This window comes from Bos indicus, chromosome 17 (genome assembly GCF_029378745.1).
Source record: "Bos indicus isolate NIAB-ARS_2022 breed Sahiwal x Tharparkar chromosome 17, NIAB-ARS_B.indTharparkar_mat_pri_1.0, whole genome shotgun sequence".
NCBI classification, from domain to species: Eukaryota; Metazoa; Chordata; class Mammalia; order Artiodactyla; family Bovidae; genus Bos; species Bos indicus.
The window spans coordinates 70,073,143-70,080,517 of NC_091776.1; positions in this window are offsets into that span (position 1 = coordinate 70,073,143).

Genomic DNA, 7,375 nt, shown 5'->3' on the forward strand with positions numbered 1-7,375 from the left:
GATGAGGCTTAGAGGCTTGAAGGAAGTTCTCTGGACCCGGAGCCAGGCCATCTGTATTCTAAGCCCAAACTAGCTGTGCCACCTCAGGCTACTGCCTTAACCTCTCTGAGCCACATCGCAGATCTTTTGGTGGATTCTGGGAACCGGCAATTTTTGTGTTGGAGAGCAGCGACAAAGAAAGAAGGAAGGAATCTGATTATTGAGTGCTTACGGTGTAACACACAGCCTCTCTCCAAGATAAGAGATGTTCCCATTCTACTGCTGAAGAAAATGAAAGACTTGCCCTACACCACACAGGTAATGGTGGATCCAGGAATCTACCTGGGTGTGCCCCTTCGTAGTCAGTGGGTCCTGAACCCTCCTCAGTGTCTCCACACGAACTAGGAACTGGTTCTCAGTCTGCTGTGTTTAGAAAACAGGGTGCTGAGACATCATCCTGGAGGGGTCACTTTGAGAACATGGGCTCTCAGAGTGCTCTCAGAACTCTGCCCCACAGTGCTCTGAGGAAAACAGAAGATGCATCAGCCCCATTTTGCGTATAGGAAGCCCGAGGCTCAGGGAACTTGAGTGAGTGGCCCATGATCCCACTATGAGGAAGTGGCCAGAGACTCATCTAGATCCCAGTCCTGACTGCTACTGGGAGCTTTTTTCTGCATATCCTCTGGGCAGAATAATTGTGTAGTTGGCCTGTGATGGTCTCCCATTTTCATCTATGGCTGAACTTTTCATCTTGCCTATCTCTTAGGTTCTTTTGATATAATTGAGATGAAATTCACATAAAATTATCCATTTTAAAGTGTCTAATTCAGCAGGACTTATTACATTCATAGTGTTGTACAAACAAGACTTCTTACCAAGTTCCAAGACACTTCTGTTACCCTAAAAGAAAATTATGTCTCCACTCCCCACTTCCTCCAGCCCCTGGCAACCCCCAGTCTCCATTATGTTCCTATGGATTTCCTTGTTCTAGATATTTAATATAAATGGAATCACACAAAATTTGATCTTTTGAGTCTGGCTTTTTAAACTTAGCATAATGTTTTCGAGGTTCATCCACGCTGTAGCACTATCATTCCTTTTTATGGCTGAATTCCACCATCTGGATATACTACCTTTTACTTATCTGTTCATCGGGTTGGTGGTCTTTTGGCTACAGTGATTAGTACCACTGCTGCTGCTGCTGCTAAGTCGCTTCAGTTGTGTCCGACCCTGTGCGACCCCATAGACAGCAGCCCACCAGGCTCCCCCGTCCCTGGGATTCTCCAGGCAAGAACACTGGAGTGGGTTGCCATTTCCTTCTCCAATGCGTGAAAGTGAAAAGTGAAAGTGAAGTCACTCAGTCGTATCCAACTCTTAGCGACCCTATGGACTGCAGCCCACCAGGCTCCTCTGTCCATGGGATTTTCCAGGCAAGAGTACTGGAGTGGGGTACCATTGCCTTCTCTGGATTAGTACCACTATGAACATCCAATTACAGATGTTTGCTTAAGTACCTGTTTTGGGTATATACCTATCAGTAGAATTGGTATCATATGATAATCTATGATAATTCTGTGTTTAACTGTTTTCCAAAGTGGCTTCACCATTTTACATTACTACCACACATGTCTTTTTATGAGCAATTTTAGACTGATCAAACCTCTCATTTTATGAATAAGCATGCTGGGGCTCAGAGAAGTTAAGTAACTTGCCCAAGGTCACACAGCAAGCTTCAGACTAGAATCACATTTTCCTGAGTCCCTAGCCTTCCACCCATAAAGAGTCTCTTACGCACCTTCAAAGACCTGAACTACTTGCCTGAGCATCCGATGACTGATTTGACAGACCTGTCCAGTGAACGGCTAAATCAACCCTATTGTGCAGCTCCTCCTCTTCCCTCAGCATCTGTCCAAAGATCCCACCACCATGTTCCCAGTTTCCAGATCACACCTTGAAAAGATGCAGAGCTCGTAATCCCTGTGTCTGCCTCCTGCTGCTGGCCTGGTGGGCCCACTTCTGTTTCTGTGGAGACCACACGCCTCCATCTTGGCAGTGCACAGCTGGACGGCGAACCAAGAGCATCCTCGTCTCCCAGGCTAAGTCAGCTGTCAAGGCTGTTTGCTCACTAGATCCATATTTACTGAGCACCTACTAAGCACTAGTTTTTTTGTCTGTTTGTTTTTCAAAAATTGTTTTAGATGCCAGGGATACAGCAGTGAGCAAGTTAGACCACGAATCGTGCCCTCAAGGAGCCCACAGCCTAGGGAAGGAGACAGACCAAAAAAAAAAAAAAAAAAAGGACATCAAAAAGACTTCTCCTGCCTCTCCTCCCCCATTCTCCCATCCTTCCAGGCCCTGCCCAAATCCCACTTCCTCTGGGACATCTTCTCCACAAGCCCAGATCCAAGTAATAACTCCTCTCGTCTCTCACAGTGCTTCCCCTCCACCATTGGAAAAGTGATATGTGCATTGCATGAAAATGTAGAAAATACATGAAAAGACAACAAAAAAGAAAGATCCTCTATAATTTCATTACCAAGAATTAAGCGCGCCACTTCCTTCTGGTCTTTTTCTCCTTCTACGTATGTATAATGTTTTTGTTTTTTAAACATAATTGGGTTCTATTTTACATACTGCTTTATGCTCTGGTCTCATAGCAATGTATTTTCTTCCCAGCATGTTTCAGTGTTCCTGTCTGGGAACAGGGTGTTGATAATAACAGCAGACATTTATTGAACAGTAACTGCCAGGCATGGCACTAAGGACGTTAACTTGGTCTACCGTCTGTCATTCTCGAAACTCCCCCATGAGGTGTATGCTCTGGGATTCTCATTTTGCAGAGGAGGGCACTGGGGAACAGCCAGATGAGGAAGGGGCCGGGGTGGCTGATTATGCATAAAGCAGAGTGACACCTGGACCCCGACCACTCCTGGGGCCTTCCCCACAAACCCAGACTGCCAGGCTTTGGTCGAGCAGTTGGAGCCAGGGATCCAACGGGAGGAGGTGATGGAGAGAAGTAAGCCAGAGAGGCACCTTGGTTTCTGCCAGGCAACCAGAAAGCACCCTTCACACCTTTATCGGGCTTGCTTAGAAGGCCTGTGACAGCAACGCGCCTCCTCTGCTGGCTCCCCAGTGCTGGGCTGTGTCGACAGGGTCATTCGTTGGGCCACGATGGCACAGAGCACGGAATCTGGAGCCAGACAGACAGTGTCGTTTTGGGTGAACTGTGCCAGAACTTTATTTAGTGCTTCCAGCCTTCCTCTGAGGGTAGGATTATTGCCCTCTTTCTATAGGTGAGGTTACTGGGAAACGAGGTGGTTCGTCCAAGCCTGCATTCGTGGAGGGTGGGGTCCAAGTCGAGAGCTGGCCTCCCTGACTTCAGCAGCCAGTCTCTTAGCACCGAATCCTAGGCCTCTTTTCTTTCTTGACAGCTGGGTTTTCTTCGTGCCTGGGAAGAGCATGCAAATCATTTGCCTCTTCACAGAGGATCCTGCAAGAGGCCCCAGAGCTTCTGCCTCCACCCCCACCCAGCTTATCTCGGCCTCTCTGTGCTGTGGTCTCCGGGGCCTGACAGGGACCCTGCAGGCTGGGGTTTATCATCAGCCATATTTCCTGCCGCTTTGTCACCAGCAGGACTTTCTGTCTCTTTCGGTTAATCGGGAATGAAAAAAAAAGCAAAAAGGCTTTCTATGTAATTATCTTATTTTTCTTCCTATATGCAAATCTATGAGAATTTTTCTTCTTGCTCCTAACTAGTTGAGAAAGAGCTATGGTGCCACTGGTGACGTGGGTGCAGGAAGCACGCGTGCGCACACCCACATATGTGAAAGACAAGGGGCCAAGCATGGCAGATGATAAGCTGTTGTGTGTATGCTTGCACGCGTGCGCGCACCCACATACGTGAAAGACAAGGGGCCAAGCATGGCAGATGATAAGCTGTTGTGTGTATGCTTGCACGTGTGCGCGCACCCACATATGTGAAAGACAAGGGGCCAAGCATGGCAGATGATAAGCTGTTGTGCGTATGCTTGCACGCGTGCGCACACCCACATACGTGAAAGACAAGGGGCCAAGCATGGCAGATGATAAGCTGTTGTGCGTATGCTTGCACGCATGCGCACACCCACATACGTGAAAGACAAGGGGCCACCTGAAGAAAGCTGGCTCCAGATGCCAAAGTCTATATCCTTAATATAGAAAGAATTCTTAAAGATCAATTAAAACGTAAACATCCCTCAAATCAGGATATTTGCCGTACTGTGTTTTAGGCATTTTGTGAACTTGAGATTTTTCAAAATAAATGAATTAACTAAAAAAAGAACTCTGAAGCACACAGCATTGTGAACGTACTAAATGCCTCTGAATTATGCACATTAAAATGCTGCCCTTTACGTTATGTGAATCTTACTTCAATTTAAAAATTTTTTTCTTTTTTCTTTCCATCCGTCTAGTAGGCTTTGTTGGTTTAGTTTTACACAACATTTTTCATGACCTAATTATACAAAAGGTAAATGATTGCTGCAAAATACAGAAATATAGAAATAAAATTGTTTTAAAAACAACCATCATCCCAACCAACAACAAGCCAGTTACAATTGGGGGAGCATTTATTGGTAGCACTCTAATTTATATTCCATTCCTTCTCTTTCTGGATACAAATCCGTTAATTTTTAAAAGAATATCCTAAAGGAAAAAATGTGCAAAGGACACAAGCAGGCAACTCACAAAAAGAGGAAATGAAGCGTCCTATAAAACCAGATACTCTTTCCAGTGTACTAGTTTGTCTCCACTTAAATATGGCTTCCCCAGACAGCCTAAGTATTGGATTGGCCAAAAAGTTTGTTCCGTTTTAAGAAAAAGACACATCCTTGGTGAAAATTTAAAACATCTTACAGTTTTACTTAAAATTGAAAAAACTTTCTGGCCAACCCAATAGTGAACGGTCACTATGTTTCCAGCGGTGCCCGAAGCTGCCCCTTTCTTATTTTCACAACGCCTCTGACACCAGCGTTCCTCAGGTAATGAGTACCCCTTAAGTCGTCTTCTTCCCTGCTAGACAGAGGCTCCCATGCAGAGAATCCTCTTATCTCATCCCCACAGTATCTCCATTGCCCAGTACGTGCATGTGACTTATAAATACTTGTTGAATGAATCTATGAAAAAGGCCATTTTGGGCAATCAAATTATCCAATGTTTTGCTAGCTGTCATTATGGCTGCAAGGGCCCAGAAGGACCTGGTGTTCTCATGCTCTGATGGTGCCTCCTGCAACTTTCTGGAAAGCAATGTTCTAAAAGCCTAGGAAATACGTTTGCCCTCTGACCTAGCAATTTCATTTGATGAAATCTGATGAAATAAGCACAGCTGTGCTCTTAAGATATGGGTTCAAGAATGTTCACTGGAGCACCGCTCCTAACGCTGACAACTGGAAACCATCAGCTGTTTGCACGAAAAAAAAGTGACAGCCTTTGGGTTGAGTTAAGCTTTCAGCTGAAGATTCCGTGGTAAAGTGTGGCCCAACCACCAGCTCCCTTTGAAAACTGTCATCACTATACGGCAGACGGTATGGCAGGATGGTCCTGGGACGCTCCTGTTCCCCAGCCCTTGGCACAGGACACAGAGCCCGGAGCGCCCTTGGAACTCAAAACAAAATATGTTTATTGAAGTGAACTGACCTCAATGGAGAGACCACAGGGTAACCCGCCATGGGAGTCCGTGCTGGGTCTCTATCTCGGGCTCTTCCTAGACCACCGCCCTCCTCTGAGCCTCAGTTTCCTTACCAAGAAGTTGGCTCAAAAAAGTTAGCTCTCGTTATCACGGCTTGCCATGGTGGTGGTCAGCCTGGTTTAGGTCATTTTTATTTTTATTGTTCATTTTTCCAAAATGGATTATTTGGAAGTGAGAAGCAGACGGAAAAAAATGATCCACAATCCCATTATCCAAACAGAGATACTAAAATGTTATTTTTTGCCTAGCCCTTTCTTCCAGTTTTTTAATCACGGTAAAACACAACTAACATAAAATTCACCATCCTAACCATTTTTAAATGCACCATTCAGTGGTTTTGAATACATCCAGCGGCTCAGCGGTAAAGAATCCGCCTGCAATACAGGAAATGTGGGTTCGATTCCTGGGTCAGGAAGATCCCCTGGAGAAGGAAACGGCAACTGGGTTCAGTGTTCTTGCCTAGGAAATCCCACGGACAGAGGAACCTGGCGGGCTACAGTCCATGGGGTCACAAGAGTTGGACACAACTTAGCAACTAAAAAACGACAACAAATGGTACAACCGTCACCACCACCCGTCTCTGTAGCTCTCTTCATCTTGCAAAGCTGAAACTCTGTGCTCTTTAAACAATAACTCCTCATTCCCGCCCCTCCGCTGCCCCTGGCAACCACCAATCTACTGTCTGGATGATTTTGACTCCTCTAAGTACCTCATGTAAATGGAATCATACTGTATCTGTCTTTTTTTTTTGGTCTTATTTCACTTAGTATAATGTCCTCGGTGTTCATCCACGATATCAGAATTTCCTCCCTTTTTGAGGCTGCCTCATATTCCCCTGCATGTATGAACCATGTCTTACTTATCCATTGATGGATACACAGGTTACTTCCTTATTTCGCTATTGTAAATGATGCTACCATGAACATGGATGTATAAATAGCCTTTTTTTCCCCCATTCCAACCTGTAGATTTTTTTTAAGTGTCACAGTGATACTAATGAATATATACAATTTAATCTTGCTGCTGCTTCTGTTTTTTTAATTTCTTTGTTTGGTTGCAGCAGGTCCTCACTGGGGTGCACACGAGATGGTCACTCTTCGTTCTTTTTTTCTTTTAGTGGTGGCGTGCAGGCTCTCAGTTGTGACCCATGAGATCGAATTCCCTCATCAGGGATTGAACCCGGGCCCCTTGCATTGGGAGCGTGGAGCCTTAGCCACGGGACCACCAGGTAAGTCACTATGCTGCTTCTTAAATGTACCAATATGTCATGAATACCCTGCATGTTACCACTGGGGCTGGAGGTAAGTATGTTTGTGGGGCAGCTTCACCTTTTACCTTAAGGATTTCTAGTGTTTCATTCTATTTTTGTAATGAAAAGGGATTGCTTTTGTAATTTGAAAAGCAATGAAGATTCCATAATGTTGTGAGTACTTTTCAAGTCATTATATAAACATTAAATATAAGATAAGCAAACACTTTCACTCGATGCAGAGTTTCCTGTTGCACGGATGGTTGTCTTTTTATTTTTAATCAGTTTCTATGTTGGCCCTTTAGGTTGTGTTCTTTTTATTTTTCTTTGCTGTTAGAGTCAGCACTGAGATGAACATCTTTGCACATCACACATAGTGTGAGTTTCTAAATGATCATCTAATTTTGTACGTTGGGCTGAAA